This window comes from Arachis ipaensis, chromosome B6 (assembly GCF_059453495.1).
Source record: "Arachis ipaensis isolate K30076 ecotype BB chromosome B6, ASM5945349v1, whole genome shotgun sequence".
Taxonomy (NCBI): domain Eukaryota; kingdom Viridiplantae; phylum Streptophyta; class Magnoliopsida; order Fabales; family Fabaceae; genus Arachis; species Arachis ipaensis.
In genome coordinates this window covers 85,767,231-85,781,805 of record NC_142441.1, presented here as the reverse complement: position 1 = coordinate 85,781,805, position 14,575 = coordinate 85,767,231, and the positions used below count along the sequence as shown (strand labels likewise).

At 40.1% G+C, this 14,575-nt stretch overlaps 1 non-coding gene across 1 annotated transcript; it reads left to right on the top strand.

Annotated features, from left to right (window-relative positions):
- Window positions 1-3,657: 3,657 nt before the first annotated feature.
- Window positions 3,658-3,765, top strand: LOC148561620 (small nucleolar RNA R71). Its single transcript, XR_015887572.1, has one exon. It is a non-coding gene; the product is annotated as a small nucleolar RNA R71 (small nucleolar RNA).
- Window positions 3,766-14,575: the final 10,810 nt, after the last annotated feature.

Here is a 14,575-nt window from a genome sequence, read left to right as displayed (position 1 = left end):
ACCAAGTACTTCTTGTTCTTTTGTAATTAAAACATTTTTCATTTAAGAGAGGTGATGGATTCATAGGACATTCATAACTTTAAGACAAGGTTACTAAATACTAATGATCATGTAGTAAGACACTAACATAGATAAGCACTTAACATAAAGAAAACGAAAAACAGAAAATTTTAGAACAAGGAATGAGTCCACCTTAGTGATGGTGGCGTTTTCTTCTTGAGGAACCAATGATGTCCTTGAGCTCTTCTATGTCTCCTCCTTGTCTTTGTTACTCCTCCCTCATAGCTCTTTGATCTTCTCTAATTTCATGGAGGATGATTGAGTGCTCTTGATATTCCACCCTTAATTGTCCCATGTTGGAACTCAGTTCTCCTAGGGAGGTGTTGATTTGCTCCCAAAAGTTCTGTGGAGGAAAGTGCATCCCTTGAGGCATCTCAGGGATTTCTTGGTGATGAGCTTCTTCATGTGTCTCTTGAGATCCATGAATAGGCTCTCTTGTTTGCTTTTTGAGTCAATCTTCCATTGAGCTCCTTCCACACATATGTCCATGAGGACTTGGTCCAACCTTTGATCAAAGTTGACTCTCCTTGTGTAGGGGCGTGCGTTTTCTTCCATCATTGGCAAGTTGAACGCCAACCTCACATTTTCCGAACTAAAATCTAAGTATTTCCCCCGAACCATGGTGAGATAATTCTTTGGGTTCGGGTTCTTACTTTGATCATGGTTCCTAGTGATCCATGCATTAGCATAGAACTCTTGAACCATTAGAATTCCGACTTGTTGGATGGGGTTTGTTAGAACTTCCCAACCTCTTCTTTGGATCTCATGTCGGATCTCTGGATACCCATTTTTCTTGAGTTTGAAAGGGACCTCGGGGATCACCTTCTTCTTGGCCACAACATCATAGAAGTGGTCTTGATGGGCTTTGGAGATGAATCTTTCCATCTCCCATGACTCGGAGGTGGAAGCTTTTGTCTTCCCTTTCCCTTTTCTAGAGGATTCTCCGGTCTTAGGTGCCATCAATGGTAATGGAAAAACAAAAAGCTTATGCTTTTACCACACCAAACTTAGAATATTGCTCGCCCTCAAGCAAGAGAAGAAAGAATAGATGAAGAAGAAGAAGAAATGGAGGAGAGGGAGAGAGAGTTGTATTTCGGCCAAGAAGGGGAAGAGAGGGTTGTGTTGTGTGGAAATGAAGAAGAATGGAGGGGTTTATATAGTGGAGGGAGAGGGGTTAGGGTTCAGTCATATGGGGTGGGTTTGGGTGGGAAAGTGATTTTGAATTTTGAAGGTAGGTGGGGTTTATGAGGTAGGTTTATGGGGAAGAGTGGATGGATGTGATAGGCGAAGGGGTAATGGGGAAGAGAGCTTGAGGTGATTGGTGAAGGGTTTTGGGGAAGGGTGTTTATTGGAAAGAGAGGATGAATGAGAAGAGGGAAGAGTATGAGTGGAGGTTGGTGGGGATCCTGTGGGGTCCACAGATGCTGAGATGATCCTGTGGGGTCCACAAATCCTGAGGTGTCAAGGATTTGCATCCCTGCACCAATTAGGCATGTAAAATTCCTTTGCATGCAATTCTGGCATTTAAACGCCGAATTGATGCTTGTTCTGGGCGTTTAACGCCCAGATGCAGCATGTTTCTAGTGTTGAACGCCAGTTCTATGCTTGTTTCTGGTGTTCAGCGCCAGCTTTCCTCAGTGTGCATTTTTGGCGTCTGAACGCCAGGATGCTGCTTGTTTCTGGCGTTCAACGCCAGATCCATGCTCTGTTCTGGCGTTGAACGCCAGCCAGATGCTCGTTACTGACGTTTAAACGCCAGTAAGCCCTTCCTCCAGGGTGTGATTTTTCTTCTGCTGTTTTTGATTCTGTTTTTAATTTTTCTATTTATTTTGTGACTCCACATGATCATGAACCTAATAAAACATAAAAGAATAATAAAATAAAAATAAAATTAGATAAATAAAAATTGGGTTGCCTCCCAACAAGCGCTTCTTTAATGTCAATAGCTTGACAGTGGGCTCTCATGGAGCCACACAGGTGATCAGGTCAATTTTTTAGACTCCCAACACCAAACTTAGAGTTTGACTGTGGGGGCTTTAGTTGACTCTGTACTGAGAGAAGCTTTCTATGCTTCCTTTCCATCATTATAGAAGGAGATTCTTGAGTTTTAAATACAAGGTTGTCCTCATTCAGTTGAAGGATCAATTCTCCTCTGTCTACATCAATCATAGCTCTTGCTGTGGCTAGGAAGGGTCTTCCAAGGATGATGGATTCATCCTCATCCTTCTCAGTGTCTAAGATTATGAAATCAGCAGAGATGTAAAGGCCTTCAACCTTTACCAGCACATCCTCTACTTGTCCATAAGCTTGTTTTCTTGAGTTGTCTACCATCTCTAGTGAGATTCTGGCAGCTTGCACCTCAAAGATTCCCAGTTTCTCCATTACAGAGAGGGGCATGAGGTTTATCCCTGACCCAAGGTCACATAGAGCCTTCTCAAAGGTCATGGTGCCTATGGTACAAGGTATTAAGAATTTTTTAGGATCTTGTTTCTTCTGAGGCAATCTCAGTTGATCCAGATCACTCAGTTCATTGGTGAGCAAGGGAGGTTCATCTTCCCAAGTCTCATTACCAAATAATTTGGCATTCAGCTTCATGATGGTACCAAGGTACTTGGCAACTTGCTCTTCAGTAACATCTTCATTCTCTTCAGAAGAAGAATACTCATCAGAGCTCATGAAGGGCATAAGGAGGTTCAATGGAATCTCTATGGTCTCTAGATGAGCCTCAGATTCCTTTGGTTCCTCAAAGGGAAACTCCTTGTTGATCACTGGACATCCCAGGAGGTCTTCCTCCTTGAGATTCACGTCCTCTCCTTCCTCCTTGGATTCGGCCATGATGGTTATATTAATGGCCTTGCATTCTCTCTTTGGATTCTCTTCTGTATTGCTTGGGAGAGTACTAGGAGGGGTTTCAGTGATCTTCTTACTCAGCTGGCCCACTTGTGCCTCCAAATTTCTAATGGATGACCTTGTTTCATTCATGAAACTCAGAGTGGCCTTAGATAGATCAGAGACTAAATTTGCTAAGCTAGATGGATTCTGCTCAGAATTCTCTGTCTGTGGCTGAGTGGATGATGGAAAAGGTTTACTATTGTTAAACCTGTTTCTTCCACCATTATTAAAGCCTTGTTGAGGCTTTTGTTGATCCTTCCATGAGAAATTTGGATGATTTCTCCATGAGGGGTTATAGGTGTTTCCATAAGGTTCACCCATGTAATTCACCTCTGCTATTGCAGGGTTCTCAGGATCATAAGCTTCTTCTTCAGAAGATGCCTCTTGAGTACCGTTGGATGCAGCTTGCATTCCATTCAGACTCTGAGAAATCATATTGACTTGCTGAGTCAATATTTTATTCTGAGCCAATATAGCATTCAGAGTATCAATTTCAAGAACTCCCTTCTTCATAGGCGTCCCATTACTCACAGGATTCCTCTCAGAAGTGTACATGAACTGGTTATTAGCAACCATGTCAATGAGTTCTTGTGCTTCTGCAGGCATTTTCTTTAGGTGAATGGATCTACCTGCAGAAGTATCCAATGACATCTTAGCTAATTCAGACAGACCATCATAGAATATATCCAGGATGGTCCATTCTGAAAGCATGTCAGAAGGACACTTTTTGGTCAGTTGCTTATATCTCTCCCAAGCTTCATAGAGGGATTCACCTTCCTTCTGTCTGAAGGTTTGAACATCCACTCTAAGCTTACTAAGCTTTTGAGGAGGAAAGAGCTTGGCTAAGAAAGCCATGACCAGCTTATCCCAAGAGTTTAGGCTATCCTTGGGTTGAGAGTCCAACCATATTCTAGCTCTGTCTCTTACAGCAAAAGAGAAAAGCATGAGCCTGTAGACCTCGGGATCAACCCCATTGGTCTTAACAGTATCACAAATCTGCAAAAATTCAGTCAAGAACTGAAAAGGATCTTCAGATGGAAGTCCATGAAACTTGCAGTTCTGCTGCATCAGAGAAACTAATTGAGGTTTTAGCTCAAAGTTGTTTGCTCTAATGGCTGGGATGGAGATGCTTCTTCCATGTAAATTGGAATTTGGTGCAGTAAAGTCACCAAGCATCTTCTTTGCATTATTATTATTTTCGGCTACCATCTCCTCTTCCTTTTCAAAAATTTCTGTAAGGTTGTCTCTGGATTGTTGTAATTTAGCTTCTCTTAGTTTCCTCTTCAGAGTCCTTTCAGATTCAGGGTCTGCTTCAACAAGAATGTTCTTGTCCTTGCTCCTGCTCATATGAAAAAGAAGGGAACAGAAAATAATAATAGGGATCCTTTTTACCACAGTATAGAGGTTCCCTTGTTATTAGTAGAAGAAGAAAGGGAATAAGATTGAAGAAGAATGGATAATCCAAACACAAGGGTGAGGATAGGAGCAGTGATTTGAGATGAAGAGAAGTGTTAGTAAATGAATAAATAAATAGAAGGAGATGGGAGAGAGGGAATTTCAAAAAATAAATTTTGAAAAAGAGTTAATGATTTTCGAAAATTAAAGGAGAATTAAAATTAAAATTTAAACAATTAATTAACTAAAAAGAATTTTTGAAAAAGAGGGAGGTATTTTCGAAAATTAGAGAGGGATATTTAGTTAGGTAGTTTTGAAAGAGATAAGAAACAAACAAAAAGTTAACTCGTTAGTTGAAACAAATTTTGAAAATCAATTTTTAAAAGATAAGAAGATAAGAAGTTAGAAAAGATATTTGAAAAAGATATGATATGAAAATGTATGATTAAAAAGATATGATTTTGAAAAAGATAAGATAAAAAGATATTTTTAAAAAGATATGATTGAAATTAGTTTTGAAAAAGATTTGATTTTTAAAATCAAAATTAATGACTTGACTCACAAGTAATCACAAGATATGATTCTAGAACTTAAAGTTTGAATCTTTCTTAACAAGAAATTAACAAACTTGAAATTTTTGAATCAAAACATTAATTGTTGATAATATTTTCGAAAATTATGAGATAAGATTAAGAAAAAGATTTTTGAAAAATATTTTTATAATTTTCGAAAATAAATAAGAAAAAAATGAAAAAGACTTGATTTTTGAAAAAGATTTTGAAAAAGATAGGATTTTCAAATTGAAAATTTGATTTGACTCATAAGAAACAATTAAATTTTAAAAATTTTGAAAAAGTCAATCCAAATTTTCGAAAATTTATGAGTGAAAAAGGGAAAGATATTTTTTGATTTTTGAATTTTTAATGAAGAAGGAGAAAAACATGAAAAAGACTCAATGCATGAGAATTTTTAGATCAAAACAATGAATGCACACAAGAATGCTATAAATGTCAAGATGAACATCAAAAACATATTTTTGAAAAATTTTTGATGCAAAGAAAACATGCAAGACACCAAACTTAAAAATTTGCAAACTTCAGACACTAACAAATTGAAAATGCATATGAAAAACAAGAAAAGACACAAAACAAGAAAATATGAAGATCAAACAAGAAGACTGGCCAAGAACAACTTGAAGATCATGAAGAACACTATGAATGCATGAATTTTCGAAAAATGCATAAATTTTTAGAAAAAAATGCAATTGACACCAAACTTAAAAATTGACTCTAGACTCAAACAAGAAATACAAAATATTTTTGGTTTTTATGATTTTATGATTTTTTTGTATTTTCTTTTAAATTTTTTTTTTCGAAAAACATATAGGAAAAGAAAATAAGAAATTCAAAATTTTTAATAAGAATTCTAGGAATCTTTCAATGTTGGCCTAAAGCTCCAATCCAAGGGTTGGGCATGGCTTAATAGCCAGCCAGCTTTAGGATATAAATCAGGCATGCAACAGCTGATATTCCAATTAACTTGCCTCTATGCTGATGGTTGGAAGCCACAGTCCAAAAGAATTAGACATGGCTTTATAGCCAGCCAGGCTTCAACATGCTTCATGAAACACTAGAATCCATTCTTAAAAATTTAGAATAATTTTCGAAAACAGATGAGAAATTTTTGAAAGATTTTTGAAAAGTTTTTGAAAATAAAACAAAAAGAAAATTACCTAATCTGAGCAACAAGATAAACCATCAGTTGTCCAAACTCGAACAATCCCCGGCAACGGCGCCAAAAACTTGGTGCACGAAATTGTGATCCCTGGTAATGGCTCCAAAAACTTGGTGCTATAATCTTAATTCATAATTTGTCACAACTTCGATACAACTAACCAGCAAGTGCACTGGGTCGTCCAAGTAATAAACCTTACGTGAGTAAGGGTCGATCCCACGGAGATTGTTGGTATGAAGCAAGCTATGGTCATCTTGTAAATCTCAGTCAGGCAGATATCAAATGGTTATGGAATTTTTGATTAATAATAATAAATAAACAGAAAATAAAGATAGAAATACTTATGTAATTCATTGGTGAGAATTTTAGATAAGTTTTCGTTCCTCTGAATCTCTGCTTTCCTGCTGTCTTCATCCAACCAGTCCTACTCCTTTCCATGGCAAGCTTTATATAGGGCATCACTGTTGTCAATGGCTACATCCCATCCTCTCTGTGAAAAAGGTCTAAATGCTCTGTCACGGCACGGCTAATCATCTGGAGGTTCTCGATCATACTGGAATAGGATTCACCCTCCTTTTGCGTCTGTCACTACGCCTAGCACTCGCGAGTTTGAAGCTCGTCACAGCCATCCCTTCCCAGATCCTACTCGGAATACCACAGACAAGGTTTAGACTTTCCGGATCTCAGGAATGGCCATCCATGGGTTCTAACTTATACCACGAAGACACTAATATCTCGGACTCAGTCCCCTGTATTAGATATCCAAGAGATATCCATTCAATCTAAGGTAGAACGGAGGTGGTTGTCAGGCGCGCGTTCATAAGTTGAGAATGATGATGACTGTCACGATCATTACATCCATCATATTGAAGTGCGAATGAATATCTTAGAAGCGGAATAAGTTGAATTGAATAGAAAAACAGTAGTACTTTGCATTAAATCAAGAGGAACAGCAGAGCTCCACACCTTAATCTATGGAGTACAGAAACTCTACCGTTGAAAAATACATAAGTGAAAGGTTCAGGCATGGCCGAATGGCTAGCCCCCATGATCTAAGAACTAAACATCCCAAGATGTCTAATACAATAGTAAAAAGTCCTATTTATACTAAACTAGTTACTAGGGTTTACAAAAGTAAGTAATTGATGCATAAATCCACTTCCGGGGCCCACTTGGTGTGTGCTTGGGCTGAGATTGAAGTTTACACATGCAGAGACTTCTTTTGGAGTTGAACGCCAAGTTGTAACGTGTTTTTGGCGTTCAACTCTGGTTCGTGATGTGTTTCTGGCGTTTAACTCCAGACTGCAGCGTAGAACTGGCGTTCAACGCCCTTTTGCGTCATCTAAACTCGGGCAAAGTATGAACTATTATATATTGCTGGAAAGCCCTGGATGTCTACTTTCCAACGCCGTTGAGAGCGCGCCATGTGAAGTTCTGTAGCTCCAGAAAATCCACTTTGAGTGAAGGGAGGTCAGAATCCAACAGCATCAGCAGTCATTCTTCAACCTCTGAATCTGATTTTTGCTCAAGTCCCTCAATTTCAACTAGAAAATACCTGAAATCACAGAAAAACACACAAACTCATAGTAAAGTCCAGAAATGTGAATTTAACATAAAAACTAATAAAAACATCCCTAAAAGTAACTAGATCCTACTAAAAACATACTAAAAACAATGCCAAAAAGCGTATAAATTATCCGCTCATCACTTACCTTGAGGATAATCAGAAGCTCCCAGTCATCATTACAAGGGAACTCACTTCCCAATAAGAAGAGCAACTGCTTAGTGTGCTGAGAAGACACAAGAAGGCCATTGGGTGGAGCTTGGCGGATATAGTAGGCATCAACCCTCAAGTTTGTGAGCACAGAATATTTTTAGAAGAGGGAGCAAGGCCTGTCCGTCAACCACAAAGGCGGCTGAACCCCACCATCCTAGAGGTTGTCAAGAAGGAAGTGACCAGATTGCTTGAGGCAGATATCATCTACCCCATTTCAGACAGTGAATGAGTAAGCCTAGTACAAGTGGTGCCCAAGAAGCATGAAGTCACTATAGTGAAGGATGAGCATGGAGAGCTCATAGCAACCAGAGTACAGAATTCCTAGATGGTTTGCATTGATTACAGGCGCCTCAACCAGGCCACTCATATAAGGATCACTACCCCCTACAATTCGTTGATCAAATGTTGGATCGCCTGTCAGGTAAATCACATTATTGCTTTTTAGATGGTTACACAGGCTATTTCCAAATTCATATAGCTCCTGAAGATCAGGAAAAGACTACTTTTACATGTCCCTTTGGAACTTATGCTTACAAGAGGATGCCTTTTGGCTTATGTAATGCACCAGCTACTTTTCAAAGGTGCATGATGAGTCTTTTCTCTGATCTTCTTAAGAGCTGTATGGAGGTTTTTATGGATGATTTTAGCGTATACGGTGATTCCTTTAGCCTTTGCTTGGATAGTTTATCTAGAGTATTAGACAGGTGTGTTAGTTCAAACCTTATTTTGAATTTTGAAAAGTGTCATTTTATGGTCAAATAAGGTATTAGACTGGTTTGAGATCTTCTCTTTTGAGTTGATTTGGGACACCCTTCGTGCTGGTGGTCCACCTGGCTCCAGGGATACATATATCCTCTAGAATCTTATCCAGGCCCTTGTCTGTTCTCATCATTCTCCTGTTGAAAGAGTCTGGATCATCTTTCAGCTGAGGTAGCTTTAAGATCTCCCTGATCTTGTCAGGGTTGGTATGAACAATCTTTCCTCTGACCACGGTCCGATATTCATAGAAAGCAGTTCCAGATAGTTTTTGCTTGTCTGTCTACCACATGTTAGCATAGAACTCCTGGACTATATTCCTTCCCACTTTCGTCTCAGGATTAGCTAGGACCTCCCAGTTCCTGATTCGAATTTGCTCCTGGATCTCCGGATATTCGTCTTCTTTCAGATCGAATCTAACTTCCGGGATCACTGATCTTAGACCCATTATTTTGTAATAATGGTCTGAATGTTCTTTAGATAAGAACTTCCCTTGATTCCAAAGTGGTTTTGGAACGCTCTCTTTCTTGCCTCTTGAAGTGGGTTATTTTCCCTTAGGAGCCATGATCTTAGTGATCACGGATAAACACACCAAACTTAGAGGTTTGCTTGTCCTCAAGCAAAAGAAAAGAAAGGAGAGGGATAGAAGGAGAGCTAGGTGCAATTGTTGATGGAGGGGGGGAGGCCGAACCCATATTTAAAGGGAGGGGGGGTGGGTTCGAAAATTTAGAAAAGATATGATAAAAAAGATTGATTTGGAAAAGATAAGATAGAAGATATGATAAGAGAGGATATAGTTTAAAATTGAAAAGATATGAAAAACTTTTGAAAAAAGATAAATCTAGATTTTGAAAAAGATAATGTGGAGATTTGAAAAAGATATTGATGAGTTGAAAAGATTTTTGGAAAAGAGTTGAATTGGATTGAAAAAGAGGATTTGTGCTTATGGATTAAGATACATTTGATATTTTTAAAGTAGGATTTTTAGAAATTAAGGATTTTAGAAATCAGGGTTCTTAACATGTGTATGCAAGAAATCATGATTTGAAACATGGAAATTAAAATTAGAATGAAAAATATGAAGAAGAAACGAATTTACCTCCTTCCCATCATCCTGGCGTTTGAACGCCTAAACGCTGCCTGTTTTGGGCGTTCAACGCCCAAATGCTGCTCTCCTGGGCGTTCAACGCCCAGTTGTTGCCCTTTTCTGGCGTTGAACACCAGATAGCTATCCTTACTGGCGTTCAGCGCCCACTGGATGCCTCTTTTGGGCGCTGAACGCCCAAAACAGGCTCTTACTGGCGTTTTCTTGCCAGTGAGCTCTTTTTCTCTGTTTTGTGTGCAGATTCCTTCTGTAACCCTGTGAACTTATGCAATTGATTTTTTTACCTTGTTATTAATAAACTTTATATAAACAAATAAAAATAAAAATAGGGCAAAATGCTTAGAGGATTGATGCCCCATAGCTGGGTTGCCTCCCAGCAAGCGCTTCTTTATTGTCTTTAGCTGGACCTTGCTGAGCTTTTAATTTAGCTTCATCCTTGAGCACTCTTGCTCAACGTTGCCTTCAAGATAGTGCTTGATTCTCTGTCTATTGACAATGAACTTCTTATCAGAATCAATATCTTGAAGCTCCACATAACCATATGGTGATACACTTGTAATCACATATGGTCCCCTCCACCGGAATTTCAGTTTCCTGGGGAATAGCCTGAGTCTAGAGTTAAACAGCAGAACCTTCTGTCCTGGTTCAAAGATTCTAGATGACAGCTTTCTATCATGCCACTTTTTTTATTTCTCTTTATAAAGCTTGGCATTTTCGGAAGCAGTGAATCTGAATTCCTCTAGCTCATTTAGCTGGAGCAATCTTTTTTCTCCTGCTAATTTGGCATCAAAGTTTAGGAATCTGGTTGCCCAGTAGGCTTTATGTTCCAGTTCCACGGGTAGGTGACATGCCTTACCATACACAAGTTGGTATGGAGAGGTCCCTATAGGGGTCTTGAATGCTGTTCTGTAAGCCCACAGAGCATCATCCAAGCTCCGTGCCCAATCCTTTCTACGGGTACTTACTGTCCGTTCTAGGATTCTCTTTAATTCTCTGTTAGAGACTTCAGCATGCCCATTAGTTTGTGGATGATATGGAGTAGCTACCTTGTGGCGAATCCCATACCGAACCATGGCAGAGTAAAGCTATTTGTTGCAGAAGTGAGTGCCCCCATCACTGATCAGTACTCTAGGGACACCAAACCTGCTAAAGATATGTTTCTGGAGGAACTTCAGCACTGTTTTAGTATCATTGGTGGGTGTGGCAATGGCCTCAACCCATTTTGATACATAGTAAACTGCCACCAGAATATAAGTGTTTGAGAATGATGGTGGGAAAGGTCCCATGAAGTCAATTCCCCATACGTCAAACAACTCAATCTCCAAGATTCCTTGTTGAGGCATGGCGTAACCATGGGGCAGATTACCAGCTCTTTGGCAACTGTCACAGTTACGTACAAACTCTCGGGAATCTCTATAGAGTGTGGGCCAATAGAAGCCACATTGGAGGACCTTGGTGGCTGTTCGCTCACCCCCGAAATGGCCTCCATATTGAGATCCATGGCAATGCCATAGGATCCTCTGTGCTTCTTCTCTAGGGACACACCTACGGATTATCCCGTCTGCACATCTCTTAAAGAGATAGGGTTCATCCCACAAGTAGTACTTTGCATCAGTGATTAATTTTTTCTTTTGTTGCCTGTTGTACTCCTTGGGTATGAACCTTGCAGCTTTATAGTTTGCAATATCAGCAAACCATGGTGTTTCCTGGATGGCAAATAAATGCTCATCCGGAAAAGTCTCAGAGATCTCAAGAGAGGGGAGGGACGTCCCTTCTACTGGCTCTATCCGGGACAGATGATCAGCCACTTGGTTCTCTGTCCTTTTTCTGTCTCTTATTTCTATATCAAACTCTTGCAGAAGCAACACCCATCTGATGAGCCTGGGTTTTGAATCCTGCTTTGTGAGTAGATATTTAAGAGCAGCATGATTAGTATACACAATCACTTTTGATCCTACTAAGTATGATCTGAACTTGTCAATGGCATGAACAACTGCAAGTAATTCTTTTTCTGTGGTTGTGTAATTTTTCTGGGCATCATTTAAAACGCGACTAGCATAATAAATGACATGCAGAAGCTTGTCATGCCTCTGTCCCAATACTGCACCAATGGCGTGATCACTGGCATCACACATTAGCTCAAATGGTAATGTCCAGTCTGGTGCAGAAATAACTGGTGCTGTGACCAGCTTAGCTTTCAGCGTTTCAAACGCCTGCAGACACTCTGTGTCAAACACAAATGGCGTGTCAGCAGCTAGCAGATTGCTTAGAGGTTTTGTAATTTTTGAAAAATCCTTTATAAACCTCCTATAGAATCCTGCATGCCCCAGAAAGCTTCTGATTGCCTTAACATTGGCAGGTGGTGGTAATTTTTCAATTACCTCTATTTTTGCTTGATCCACCTCTATTCCCTTGTTTGAGATTTTATGCCCAAGGACAATCCTCTCAGTCACCATGAAGTGACATTTTTCCCAGTTTAAGACTAGGTTGGTCTCTTGGCATCTCTTCAGGACAAGTTTCAGGTGATCAAGACAGGAGCTGAATGAGTCTCCATATACTGAGAAGTCATCCATGAAGACTTCCAGAAATTTTTCCACCATATCAGAGAAAATAGAGAGCATGCATCTCTGGAAGGTTGCAGGCGCATTACACAGCCCAAATGGCATCCTTCTATAAGCAAACACTCCAGATGGACATGTGAATGCTATTTTCTCTTGATCCTGGGGATCTACTGCAATCTGGTTATAGCCTGAGTAGTCATCCAAAAAGCAGTAATAATCATGACCTGCCAGTCTTTCTAGCATCTGGTCTATGAATGGTAAAGGAAAATGATCCTTTCCGACACAGCCATGAATCTCCATAACGATTATAACGGCCGAGGTTGATTCAATGTCCTCCTGAGCCTTCTGTAGTCAATACACATGTGCCACCCTGTAACTGTTCTTGTAGGAACCAGTTCATTTTTTTCATTATGAATCACTGTCATGCCTCCCTTTTTTGGGACGACTTGGACAGGGCTCACTCAGGGGCTATCAGAAATAGGATAAATAATCCCAGCCTCTAGTAATTTGGTGACCTCTTTCTACACCACTTCCTTCATGGCTGGATTTAGCCGCCTCTGTGGTTGAACCACTGGTTTAGCATTATCTTCCAATAAGATTTTGTGCATGCATCTAGCTGGGCTTATGCCCTTAAGGTCACCTATGGACCACCCAAGAGCTGTTTTGTGTGTCTTTAGCATTTGAATAAGTGCTTCCTCTTCCTGTGGATTTAAAGCAGAGCTTATGATCACTGGAAAAGTGTCACCTTCTCCCAGAAATACATATTTCAGAGATGGTGGTAATGGTTTGAGCTCGGGTTTAGGAGGTTTTTCCTCTTCCAGAGGAAATTTCAGAGGCTCTTTCATCTCCTCTGAATCCTCCAAATCAGGCTGAACATCTTTAAAGATGTCTTCCAACTCTGATTCGAGACTCTCAGCCATGTTGATCTCTTCTACCAAAGAGTCAATAAGATCAACTTTCATGCAGTCTTTTGATGTGTCTGGATGCTGCATGGCTTTGACAGCATTCAACTTAAACTCATCATCATTGACTCTCAGGGTTATTTCCCCTTGTTGGACATCAATGAGGGTTCGTCCAGTTGCTAGGAAGGGTCTTCCTAGAATGAGAGTAGCACTCTTGTGCTCCTCCATTTCCAGCACTACAAAGTCAGTGGGAAAGGCGAATGGCCCAACTCTGACAATCATGTCTTCAATCACGCCTGATGGGTATTTAATGGAGCCATCAGTAAGTTGGAGACATATCCGGGTTGGTTTAACTTCTTTAGTTAAGCCAAGCTTTCTGATAGTGGATGCAGGTATTAGGTTGATGCTTACCCCAAAATCGCATAAAGCTGTCTTGGTGCAATTACCTTCTAATATGCATGGTATCAGAAAACTCTCAGGGTCTTTAAGCTTTTCAGGAAAGCTTTTTAGAATGACTGCACTGCATTCTTCAGTGAGGAGAACTCTTTCTGTTTCTCTCCAATCCTTTTTATGACTCAGGATCTCTTTCATGAACTTGGCATAAGAAGGTATTTGCTCAAGTGCCTCTGCAAATGGAATCTTTATTTCAAGAGTCCTGAGATAATATGCAAAGCGAGCAAATTGCTTATCCTGCTCCTCTTTCCGGAGTTTTTGAGGATAAGGTATCTTGGCTTTATATTCCTCAACCTTAGTTGCTGTAGGTTTATTGCCTACAGAAGTGGTTGAAGAAGCCTTTTTAGAGGGGTTGTCATCAGCACTTGTGTGTGTCTGATCCCTCACTGGCAATTGAGTGCCAGAGTTAGAAGCTAGAGTGACGTTAGATGCCAACTCCTTGTCTGTTCCTGGCGTCTGAATGCCAGAACTGTGCCCATTTTGGGCGTTCAACGCCAGATCCTGCCCATTTTGGGCGTTCAACGCCAGATCCTTGCTTGTTTCTGGCGCTGAACGCCAGTCCTTGCTTGTTACTGGCGTTGAACGCCAGTCTTGGGCATGGTCTGGGCGTTCAGCGCCAGCCTTCCACCAGATTGCTGGCGTTTTAACGCCAGAATTACTTTTCCCTGGGCTCTTACTGTCCTCAGGTGAATGTTGGGTGGTTTGCTCATTCCTTGGCTCTTTGCTGCTTTGAGGTGGGGTATTTAATGTTTTCCCACTTCTTAATTGAACTGCTTGGCATTCTTCTGTTATTTGTCTTGACAGCTGCTGCTTTGTTTGCTTCAATTGTTCTTCCATATTTATATTAGCCATCCTTGTCTCTTGTAGTTTATCCTTGAATTCGGCTAACTACTTTGTTAGAAAGTTCAATTGCTGATTGAATTCAGCAGCTTGTTTTACA